This window comes from Vicia villosa, linkage group LG6 (assembly GCF_029867415.1).
Source record: "Vicia villosa cultivar HV-30 ecotype Madison, WI linkage group LG6, Vvil1.0, whole genome shotgun sequence".
Lineage (NCBI taxonomy): Eukaryota > Viridiplantae > Streptophyta > Magnoliopsida > Fabales > Fabaceae > Vicia > Vicia villosa.
Window position 1 is genome coordinate 84,115,188 of NC_081185.1, and position 12,964 is coordinate 84,128,151.

General features: G+C 35.1%; 1 long non-coding RNA gene across 1 annotated transcript; it reads left to right on the forward strand.

The window, feature by feature from the left end:
* The first annotated feature begins 11,262 nt into the window (after positions 1 to 11,262).
* On the forward strand, positions 11,263 to 11,776 carry LOC131611790 (uncharacterized). Its single transcript, XR_009287139.1, has 2 exons — positions 11,263 to 11,397; positions 11,497 to 11,776. It is a non-coding gene; the product is annotated as an uncharacterized LOC131611790 (long non-coding RNA).
* The last annotated feature ends 1,188 nt before the right edge of the window (positions 11,777 to 12,964 follow it).

The following is a 12,964-nucleotide window of genomic DNA, read 5'->3' on the forward strand; positions in this document are numbered from 1 at the left end:
TACCCTCTTATGGTATGGATAACCCTGAAAGGCTAAAAGAACCTTTTTACAATGTCAAGGTAATTTGCCCCTAATTGCTTTGCTCTGGCTTAAATCTTTTTCTTACACTTTTTCATAAACCTTCAAAAAGGCTACGCTCATTTACGAGCTAAAGTCCTTATTTTCTTCTTCTACATTTCTAAACTTTTGGTTTCAAAAGAGCAAAGCAATTAAGAGCCCATGGAAAACCATGGATGCAAAGGGTGCCTTACACCTTCCCTTTGTATAAATTACCCCCCGAACTCAGTTTTCTTTTAAAAGGTTTTTTCTGTTCTTTTAGCCTTTCATTAATTTGGATAAAATAAAAGTCGGCGGCTACTCTTGCTTACCGCGACATTTCAAAAAAGTCAGTTCACCGTATTACAGGAAGCAAGTTGCGAAAGACATCGACTATGTTGTGGAAAAGAAAAGTTCAAGGTGACCTCTATTTGATCTCTTGCATCACTTGAGGACAAGCAATGAGATAAGTTTAGGGTTGTGATCGGTCACCATTTCTACTTATTTTAATCATAGATTCGGCATAAGATCGTCATACTTGGTAATACTTTGTGGTTGTTTTTTAAGAGTTTTTCATTGATTCCTTTAGTTTTAGCTAAATTGCTTGCATTATGTTTTTGTGCCCTTTATCATGTCAATTAGGTGCTTTTGATCTCTTTTGGTAATTGTTGTAGGTTGGCTTTGGATTGGAGAAAGAGCTCACGTACATTGGTGCGAAGAGGAGCAAGAAGGAGAAAGTTGGAGCGCATAGGCAGAGGCTGACACGGGCAGCCCGTGTCAGCTCACACGGCCGTGTCATACCTACTGAAGGATTCTCCCCAAAGTGGTAGAAGCTGACACGGTCAGCCCGTGTTAGGTGACACGGCCGTGTCAGCTGTGCGGGACATAATTTCTGATTTTTCTGTTTTGTGATTTTTAAAGTCCCAGGGGCAGTTTGGGTGTTTTATCTTGGACCTGAAAAGCTAGAACAGATTAAAAGTGATTTTGATACATGAGAGGAGGCACTTTTTAACGTACGAAAGAATTGCAGAAGAAAGAGGAGAGCTCTCAAGGGTTTTGGAGAACAGAGATTTTCAAGAGCAATTGCGATTGAAGATCAAAGCAATCCTATTTTCTTGTAATGTCTAATCTTCCTATTGTATTTTCTTTGAATATTATGAGCGGCTAAACCCCCCAATGCTAGGGGGGTGTCCTTGAATTGCTATTGTCATTGAACCTAATTTCCTTTATGTTATGGAATATTTGTGTGTGTGAACTTATTTAATTGTGCAAAGTGCTTAATGCTTTATCTATCTGACAAATAGATTTTGATTTACGGTTAAGGCTTAGGTCGGACAAACCACCCTATCGCTGTTTGCAAAATTATATTATGGTTGTTATTTCTTAGGAATGAGGATTCTCTGTAGTAACCGTAATAATCTTGATAAATTATATTGCACTTGATTACTTCTTGAATTGCTAAGGAATTAGGATACAAGAAAGCATCAAAAGGTTTTCCGCAAAGGAATTAGGGAAGATAACTCTTGAGATTCGGTAATAGTTCATGTACACTAATATTTCGTAAATAAGGATTAAAGGTTATTGCAAGGCAATTCATACACTTGACCCTAGCGTACTCTCTCATATTGTTTAAAAGCCACATTTACATCTTCTATTAATTTGCTGTCATTTATCATTATTTCCAAACAAACATCAAAACCCCCATGCTCTTTTGTTCAATTGAATTGTTAAGATAACTTATATTTCCTACGTAGTCCACAAGATCGATAATTGGGATAAATCCTATTATTACTACATCGGTAAAAATAGTACACTTGTTATTTTCCGGTCAACAATAATGGAAAACTCAAAGATTAGGAAATAATGTTTATACATAATTACTAATGCCTTTAGGGTAAACTAAAATCTTGACAATAGCAAGAGCTTGACAAGAAGAAACACAACTCATAATGAGAAAACTATCACCACAGACAGAGGTTTCTAACAAGTACATCCCACTAATCATGAAGCTTCTTAATAATCATATCCCAAACAACTATCTTTCCACCAGTCTAACCTGTAATGTGGACAAATGAAAAATTAGATAAAAATGATATATAGCCCCAGACAGACTCTTATCAGAAGAGGATTCCCTCTGAGCCATCATCAATTTCACATATCAAAGAGGGTCTTTATGCTTCAGAGTAGTCATTTCCTATATAGTAAGTGGCAAAGTTGGATTCTGGGTTGCAGTAGGTTGAATAGGAATTGTTTGTGTGGTGTTGGCAGCAGCAGTTTCAACAAGGGGATCCTTGTTCATTTCAGGTGTCGTCTCTTCCTCAATCGTTCTTTCTTTATGGTCGGAAGTTTGTTCAGCATACCTAGTGGATAGATTATCATCATAATCTCTAGGAAAACTAGCATGAAGAGAAATATTGTTAGGAATCTCTTCAGAGTCTTCACCTCCCGAGTTTGCCTCTTCACCGTGTGCCAAATCTTTTTCCATGTCTTCGACAGGAGAAGAAATCTCTTGTTCTTGCTGAGCGTTAGTCTGTTCAAGTAGTGGTGCTCCAGTCGAAGATCCTTTGTTTTGAGCAATATTGCTTTGGGGTAGAGATTGGCTCCCTTCATCTGAGGAGTCACCTTGATTAGTGGCAATAGGGATCATAGTTTTTTCCTAAAGAGAAGAGTATTAGAATAAAGAAGAGATTCATCTTTTCAACCAAAAGAAAATAGTAAGAGATGATTACCGGTTGAACGTCAGGTTCAGAAGCATTGCTCCCAATGTACTCTAGAACCAAGTTGCCAGAAGGTTGAGGCTGAATTTCTCTGAGAGGAGGGGGAACGTCTTTGAGTTGGACATTGGCAATGTTCGTATCTTAATAAGAAGAGACATATGCCTTGTGTTTCTTTTGTTTCTTCCCTTTTGGTTTGGGAGAAGCAATTTCCTCATGTTCTTCGACAGCGGCGACATCACCACTAGATTTTTTTCCTTTTGTTTGGCGTCAAGGGAGGTTTGCCACTACCCTGAAAAAGAAAAAGACAAAGGCTTTTAGAAAAGGGAAATAAATAATAGATCACACCATTAAATACCATTGATTTTTTCGTTGTTTTGGGAGCAACCTCGTCAACTGGAATTCCTTGACTCGAGGAAGTGGTCATGCCAGACGCAGTTTTAGCTGCAGGTTTGTCTTTTCTTGGCGTTTTCCTTTCGATGGCTGAAAAGAAAATAATTTGGTCGAAAAATGCACTATGTCAAAGATTAGTAGGTTGAAAGGTTGTAAAACCAAGAAATCCAAACATTCCACACCTTGACCCACTGGAGAGGTAATCCTCACTACACCCAAGTCAAAGTGAAGAAAGCCTTTGAAACTGTCTAAGGTATGTGTCATACCCCAATTTTTGACCCTAAGATCATATATCATTCATATCCCAATCATTAATCAAGAGCTTCACTTGGAAGTTTTGTTTGCAGTGTTGCACTCACCTCATCAATAAGAGGGACCGTCAAGCACCAATGATTGTTTATCTTGTATGCATATTATACTAACCCAAATACCAAAAATATTGCTTTGTTTCTTTGTAGGCTTTTGTTTTGTAGGTACCAAGCCAAGACATGCAATAAACAAGGCATTTTCCACATTTTGGACTGATGAAATCGATTTCCCTCTTGGGTAAATCGATTTCCCTACAGCAATTTTCAACAAAATCACATTCTGGACAACATGAAATCGATTTCCCTCCTGGGTAAATCGATTTCCCTAGTGTATTTTGCGCCAAATTCTCTTCTGGAACAGAGTGAAATCGATTTCACTCCTGGGGGAAATCGATTTCCTTAAGGCAAAATTCAAAAAAAATAGAGAGGGAAGCTTGATTTGATTTTGGCACCTATTTTCTTTGACCATTTTTGTCATTTTACCAATTTTCCACCTCACCAAAATAATTCCCTTCATTAATTCCATTTTAACCTCATTTTACAATTTTTTACCATTTAAATGCCACTTTAATCACCAATTAAACACAAGTTAATTAACCAAGAGCAAATGACCAAATTGCCACTACTCTTGCTCTCATCCTATAAATAGAGGCCACTACTCTCTCATTTCTCAAGCTTGAAGAGCCAAAAAATTGCTTGCAAATTCATTTCTCACCCTTTCCAAAACCCTCACCCAAAGTTCATTTTCATAAGATTAGTGAGATTCACATTGAATCTTGCTAATTTTGAACTAAACCTCCTACATTTCTCTCTTTTCTTTGGTTGTTCATCTCCAAATTTGAAGGATCTATACACTTTGTGCTTGCTCTTGAAGCTACTCCAAGACTTTTGTTCAAGAAGTGGTAATTTGCTAGATCCATGATGTAGATCTTTATTGCTTGTGTTCAATGCATCTTTGATGCTATATTGATGATATTTGCTGGTTTTGTGATGGAAATTTCGTGCTCAAGTTGATGTGTGATCATAAGGTGTTTGTATATTTGTTCAAATCAAGTTTCATGCCTTTAAATCATGTTTTTGCTGAAATTTGCACTGATGAAATCGATTTCCTTAAGGCTGAAATCGATTTCATGTTGTACGTAACCTGTTTTTTTTGAAAACCGCACTATGGAAATCGATTTCCCCCTGTATGAAATCGATTTCCTGCTGGCAGAATGTGATTTCCTTCTTCCTCCATTTCATTAATATCATTGGATCTAGGATGTTGATAGGTTTGAAAGGACCAAATCCATAATATTAGATGAATGATATTAATGATAGTGTGAGTTGATTATCTTTTGTGAATTTTATTCTTCTTCCTCCATTTCATTAATATCATTGGATCTAGGATGTTGATAGGTTTGAAAGGACCAAATCCATAATATTAGATGAATGATATTAATGATAGTGTGAGTTGAGTTTACTTTATGCATTTTATCTTCTTCTTCTCTTTTTTTTCTTTTTGATTGATGAAAGTCTTAATACTTTGAGAATTCTTATGGATTCTTAGTAAAGACAAGATCGTTACCTATTTTCTTTTCGTGCGGTATTGCTTTCGGAGAATGATCTACATATCATTTCTCTCGCATGCATTAGCACATAAAGTTTTGATCGGCCTCGTTGTAGGGTGATTTCTATATAAATCACTTGGCGATCTGCTTAACATAGCGCAATATTTCGTGTCCCGAATAAAAAAGATCAAATATGGAAGAGAATTGTATGCGGTTGATTTAAGACTTATGGAGGTTTATCGTGTAGTCGCTATGATTTTATCAAGCTTCTGATAAAGTTCCATTGAATTTAAATCCGAGAACATCCTTCACTCACCATCAATCTTTCTTACTAACTTTGATAACATACTTGACAAGTTTCAAGATGGTTATCTTTAACATCTAACAATTGACTTTAATTTCCGCACTTTACTATACCGTTCTTTATATTTCTCGCTTTATTGCTTTATTTTATCATTTCATTATATTTACATTCCGCTATTTTTCTCTTTGTCCATTTGGACATATGTTTATGTTTCCGCTATTTTCTCTTTGTCCACTTGGACCATACTTTAATTTTATGCTAAAACACTAATAAATAACCAAAATCTAATAAAACACATAGGGTTCTCTTTCGGACTATTGGTTACTATCCTGAGCATTTTGGAGATTCGGACTTATGGACTTAGGACCTCTGGTCCCTCATTCTGTTATTACTCTGTGATTGTTCTGTCTGTCTGGCATTGGATTGTTGTCTGTTTGTGTATGCAGGTATTTCCTTGAAAGCCCTTGATGGTTAATTCCAAGGCATTGAGATAAGGATTTTACCCGAAAACAGCCGTTACTCTGCCCGATTTTTGTCAGAATTTTAATGTGCTTAATGCAAAGTGGTGCTAAGACAATAAGTTCATCTGGATCCCCAAGTGATAATGTTGGTTTAGTGTTCGATATTCCAAAGGATGGGAAATCTACCTTGACTCACAATTTAAAGTGTTGGCTTCTTATTTTGGTTAGACCGTTCTTTTCCTTAGCTTTTATTTTACGCAATAGGATAGCCTCTTCATCTCCTCCCACTTCTTAAATTTTCAAAATCTTCTCCCTTTTTCAAAATATTCTTATGTTTGCAAATCTTTTCAAAACCTTTTTCTTAAAAAATATCTTTTGCCCCTAGTGGCCTTTTCTTCGAAAGTTTAGACACTATTAATCGTCGAAACGAGTGGTTATACCCCACGATTTTGAAATTGATTGATATAATGAGATCTTTTCCGCGTGAGAGAGCTAGTGGCATACTTGTTGATTTTATCCGAGTTGGAGCCCTTCTTTCATTTGCGATGCAAAAAACTCATTTGTTCTCATGCTCAAGATCAATGGCTGAGTATTTCTCTCCAACGACGATAAAGTGTTTATTCGTTTTTAAAACGTTTTTCCCTTTAAGCGGAACTACATTAGCTCTGACTTCTCCATTGCACCGAGGAGGTATGTAGGCACAAAGCTTAACGCTTTGCCGAGCTTATTTTAAAAATAAAACAAACCGTTTTTTAGCACACACGACACAGATTTTCAAAAAGGTTCCTGTGGAGTACCACAGATATGATGGGTGCTTAAAACCTTCCCCTCATATAATCAACACCCGAACCTGAGTTCTCTTTCTTGTTTTAAAAACAAAACTTTGGGTTTTACGTTCTTTTCCCTTTTCCTTTGAAAAAATAAAGCGCGGTGGCGATTTCAAATGAAATATTGATTCGAGTCAATCTTATGGCTTCGATATCAGGTTTTCCCCGCTATAGTATGTTTGGTTGCAATCACTTTTTTAGCAGGTTTTTGTCGATCATTTGTCAAATTTTTAAAGAGATCCCCGCATACAAACCAATTTGGGTAAGGGGGAAAATGATAAAGCAAAATCTGCACTGGGTAATCTTGGAAATCGGGGTGGTTCACACTCAAAAGCCAAGTCATATCTGAACTCGGGTTTTACGGCTTTGAGAGTCTTTCTTTTAGAAATTTTTTTTCAAACTTTTCTTTTAGAATAGGGGCTGTATCATAAACTGTTCGAAGAATCTGGGTAGGATTATAGACAGTTTCAAAGCACTTTTGGAATGCTTGGATTTCTTCGCAGTGTGTGAGTTTACCTTTGTGAGATTGGTCCTGCAAAGATGAAAAAGATTTTGTTAGATTAGCATCAATTTCTTCAGTGGTGTACATATTCAGAGAATAGAAGTCCGTCCACAATTGGTCGAACCATGTTGTAGAATAGAATGCTGGCTGATACGCTATCAATTGGAAGTCAGCAAAGTCTGCGTAGCATTTTTGGTGTGTTACAATATCTCGAGCTGCCCAAATGGTATTCGCAACGCATAACTCGTGTTTCCGTTGGAAGAGAGAAACTGGGATAAGTTGGCATAATCCAAATTGTCTGGAAACAAAATTAGGTTGATAAGCCAACAAGCATACATGGCTTTTTACTTGTAGAAGTCTAAAAACCAGCAATCGAGGAAGCAAAAATTCACGCCATATGTCTTCAATGGTGGTGTTGTTCTCTTTAACAGCATCTTTCAAGTGAAGCAGTAAACCAAGATGGACCGTGAGTTCGACTAGCGAATGGAGCCATCGAAGGAGTGAAAGTATGACATGACGAAGACATTAAGGTGTAATGGGTAAGAGAAGCTTGCAAATCTGTATGCTCATCAGCAGAAGTCAACTGGAGGAGTCTGGTACCTTCGATTTTTCTATCCTTTATATCTGAACTATTTTCATCAACTTGTCCACGTGTTGACAAAGAAGGTTCGAAAGTGGAATTAAGCCACAATTGAAGGAGCCAATAAGGTCCAGACAGGAGCAAGTTAGTGCCAGGTTTATAGTTTTTTAATTTCTCACTCGCAGACCCTAAACTCTCATATAAACTTGCTAAGAGAAGATCACTTAAACATATTTTTTGACCAGGATGCAATTGGTTAGCAAGTGTCAGAAACCTCTTTGCAACTTGCAAAGATTTACAACAAAAGACGAACTTAGATAACCATAGACCTAAGAATGCTATGTGTTCTGCATCGGAAACAATTTCCTCTTGAGTATGATATAGAGTGATATAGGAACTGAAAGAAGCATTCTTGACGGTAAATCCGATTAAGTTTTCTCTATCCTGATAAGGGTCAAAGGTTTCTTCTGTTGGAGGAAGTCCAGAAATGGCATCTATGTCGAAAAGTGTGGGGGTTATCATTCCACATGGGAGGTGGAAAGTGTTATATGTACTGTCCCAATAGTACGAGCTAGATAACAACAAAGGTTGACAATAACTAAACCCTAGTTTTGACATTTGAATCAGGTCGAAGATGCCTAATTCCTTCCAAAGTGAAGTTTTTTGGGTCTCAACTTTATCTAACCAAGATAAATACGATTTATCTAAAGATGGACAAGAGCGAAATAGCCTAAAGTTGTCCGTAACATAGTCCAGTTGGAAAGCTTCTCTCGTTTCCCTGTTGGAATCAGCAGATTGCTGGGTTAAGCCTTTTTTCTTGGAAGGATTGGTTTTGTTCACTATGGGTTTTGTGTCAAAGTGACATGAGAAAAATTTTACGCATTTTTCTAAATGACCTTCTGGGGCTAACGGCCCTAAAAACCCTAATGCGATTTCAGAAAGAAGAGATGGAATCATTACCTGAGAAGCCATGATAATTCTTTGTTCTTTTATAAGTTTTGAGGGTTTGATGTTCTCCCGATTTCCAGTAGTCACGATCTTGCTTGTTGGAGTATTGTGAAGACCAGAACTCTTTGAGGGGCCAATGTTTGTGGTTTGCGTTAATTTCTTTGGTTGCTTATCAGAAGGCATTGTGATTTTTAGGTTTTGTTCTAAAAAAAGGGTTTCAGAAAAAAAGTTGCAGAGATTGTGAGGAAGAAGGAAGGTTCAAGATAAAGTTGCGTAAAAAGAGAAGTTTGAGGTAATGATGGGTTTTTATAGAGTCAGCTTACGAAGAGTAGGTTATACTTGTCAGAAATATTGGGTTACGTGCCACCCGTTTTAAAGGACAATTGTAAAATGACTATTTAGTTTCTCGGGAGTTGGAAGTTATGATGAATAATAACTGCACGCACGTCTCGATGAGACGTTTTGAGAAGGTAAACCACGATTGATTGACAGTTACTACTGTAGAACAAAAAAGCAGTCGAAATCTAGAGTTACAAGAAATGCCTATCTTTGCATGAATTCGAAATAGAAATTTATTAGGGGCAATTTGTTAGCTGAAGATTTCGATTAAAGGATTGTGATACCTTGAAGTGTTGGATTATGATGAAGAAATAGTTCTCATAGAGCTATTTAAGGATTTTCTCTTTGGAGGAAATGTTATTCGACCAAGAGTAGCTTTTGTAATACAAGTATCCTTCGATGGAAGCGCTAACATGATCGAAATGCTGAAGCGGGAAGATTTGAAATTCAAATAGGACGATTTTGTTAGCGGACGCGTGGGAACATCTGAAACGAAGTGAACGTTCGAAATATCGAACGTGGCAAAGATCTATGTAGAGACCATTAGGGTCGAAATAGTATAAATAGAAGTACTATTGTTTAGATTGATATGTTCGAATCAATATACAAAAATTCACAAAAATACTCGAAGTACCAGCGTGAGAGAAAATAGTCTTTGCTGAAACAATGTATGTGTGAAGAACATCATATTTACATTTCATGTTATTTGTTTAATGCAAAGTTATATTTTTAGTCGAAGTTTATGTTGTTTATGCATCTACTCTATTTCGTTTTGAAATTATTTACTTATTGCAATTTACATTAGAAAGTTGTATATATTCACAAACTAGAAAGATTATTGAACATGAATGGAATCTCTGAAACACTATTTGACAATGTCCTAGGATCAATCTAGTCGATCCTGCGAGTAACCAGATTGTTTAAACACTTTGGAAGACTAGCGGTTGTTTGTCAGAAATCACTGGTAAACAGTAGTAGCAAAGGCTTAGGGGGGATTGTTCCTAGTCGGCCAAAATACCAGCAAACTGGTGGAACCTCCTGTCACATCTTAATAAAGGGCCCCTCATAACACACTATAGATTATGTGATAAATATTTTAACCATTTGTCATATATAATTTCAGCTTGTTGTGAAAATTATGCCTAGAACAGAGTATAATAGGGAACACGATGGGAAGCAAGAGGAACAACAAGGATTGGTTATAACTGTTATTCCTTACTTTCTCTTTGATTAAGATTACAAGTGTTACAAGAATAACAAATAAGTCCCTCACCCTAAATTAGGATTTACAGTACGCAGTGATGATAGACTAATATTTTATTTATAATAAACCTAACATACTAAACTAATGGGAATTTTCATAAATACCCATTACAAACTAACTTAGGGTACAAGCTAACTTAAACAATTTGACATAACAAACAGGCCCAATTCGAAATACAAAAACCCTAGCATTTTGACACCCACATACTAGAACACACTTCGACTACAATATGTAGATCTTCGACAGAAGCATGCGAACAAACTTCGACCTCTTGCATATTCTCTGTCGAACTAGAAACTACCCTTCGACATAATAAAGTTTGATCCAAATCTTCCACAGCCACCGTATCAAATGTACTCTCTCCCTTCATATGATTAAACTCTCGTTCAGGGACTGAACTGAACCACAATCCACCCCATTTGGGCAAAAAGGTTTCCTTGTTGTTATATCATTAATTATCAAAAGAAGAAAAGATTGATCGAGCTAATATGACTCAATGGATCAACTTCCATAATATGACAAGAATCGATAGAAGTCCATTATTATTGTCTAACTTCCATATAGCTCTATCACTAGATATATAATAGAAAAACCGTATAACAATTAAGAAAAGTTACATTTTTCATTATTATGATAATAAATAGTTATATTTTTTATTTTAGGCAAAGAGTAAAGTTATTTGAACACAAAAAATACGGTGTGTGAGTATGATTTATTTTACTTTTTTTGTCAATTAATTTCTACTTCTGAAGAAAATGGAAAATCATACACTTGCAGTAATGCTATGGTCACTTTTCTATGTTAAATAAACTACATTATTTATAATATTATCTATTGATGGATGATAATACTTTTTCTAGACATGTAGTCTAAAATCTGCCTCTATCTTTTTACATCTTCTTTCTCTACTTTTTGGGTATTTATGTGATATGAAATGAATATTCCAAACTTTCAATTATTATGATATTATTATTAAATTATTATTTAATACATAAATAAAAAATACTATTTAAGTCTCAAAATTCATGCCTAATAAATACTATATAAAGAGTTCGAAGATTATTATGCATATTGCTAGAGTTGTAAGAAAATCTTGAAAGAAAAATGGCAACGCTCATCTGCCAATCTCTTCTATTGGGACTTTTATGCATTGCATTGGTTCTGTCTTCAGGTACCAAAAATATTCTTAAAGGAAAATACTTTTTATTTTTTTTTTCTTGTATGTTAGTTTTTGTATAGCTCAAAAGTTTTATTTAAATTTTTGTGGCAGGAGCAACACCAGATTTGAACAATTTATCACCTTTTCCATGCATTGGGCCATGCCAAAATTGTGACCAAATGTGCAGAAATGAGGGATATAATAAAGGTGGAGGTTGTTACTCTACAGTTTGTTGTTGTCACTTTTAAAGCCAGCATCTATGAGAAGCTAAAATAAAAAAGAAATTATGCAAGCAAAAAGTGAGAGTAAAAGTTGTTTCAATAAAATAATATGTACTTTAGTAAAAATATAATTGATATATTCCACAATAAAATTTTATTTTAGAACATCATTCTATTTTTGTAACAATGTTTTAAGATTAATAGCATGTGTGATCTTGTTATGCTTAAAATTTGAAGTTTGATAATATTGTTTATATAAACCTAGTTCATTTTTAATAGTTTGGTGATGATTATTGCCATTGAGAAATTAAAATTATGAAGGTTTATCAAATGTCGGAAATTTCTATTTCATGAGTCTGTTTTGCGACAGTTCATAAAATCATTGTTCCACCGAATGCAAAAATTCTATATTATTTCAAATCTGGTCCAAAATAAAATGGTGACGATTTTAGCCGTTGCTAATATTTATGGTTTATATATTTTTTTAATGAATCCTATGATCGTTACCAACATCGCTTATATATTGCGACCATTTGTAACCCCTATTAGTTATAACTTTATTTTAAACAGATTAATCTTGCCCAAATTTTAGCATTATTACGTGAAATTACATTTTTTTTCATTGCAAAACAAAATATAATTAATTAACAAAATACATGTTAAGTATAGTTTCACTATTGACTTATAAATATAATATGTTAACTATTGACTCTGAATCTGAATCATTAGAGGTTTGCGGAAAGATAGAAATGTCACATGCTAACCAGACGTCCGTTCTATGTACCCGACAAATAAGTTAACTATCTACATTACTTCCATTTGATGAAAAAACGGAACGCGTGTTACTAGTGATTTTATCTCTTAAAAAGATGTCAATCGGAGATTGTTTAGAAGTAGAACGAGTTTTCGAGATGGTCAACTTGAAGTAGTGAAAAAAAACTGTCAGTTATTGCCAATAGAACCCACCCTTTCTGGAGGCACATTGCAAAAATAGAGATTTATTAAATAAATAAATTGGATGAGTATAAACTTTGGCAGTCAATCATTTAGAGTTAGATGAACCTTTGGTTTGCACAAGTACATGGCATCTCTAGTGTCATATTGCCGTCTTGAGAGACATATTCTTAGAGGACAAAGAGATACGAGAGCTATTCTCGACTGTCATGAAGGAAAGAAAATCGAAACTGAGAGGTTCTGAAATAGTAAAGAAGAATAATAAATTATTCAAAAGCTACTCGAGGTACCAAATAATTATTCTTATCTCATTTTCTAAATTTTTATCTGATCTATTTAGGAAGTATTAGAAATATTTAGTTTGTGCTTGATTGATTCATAAAAATATTCTATTAATAAATCGA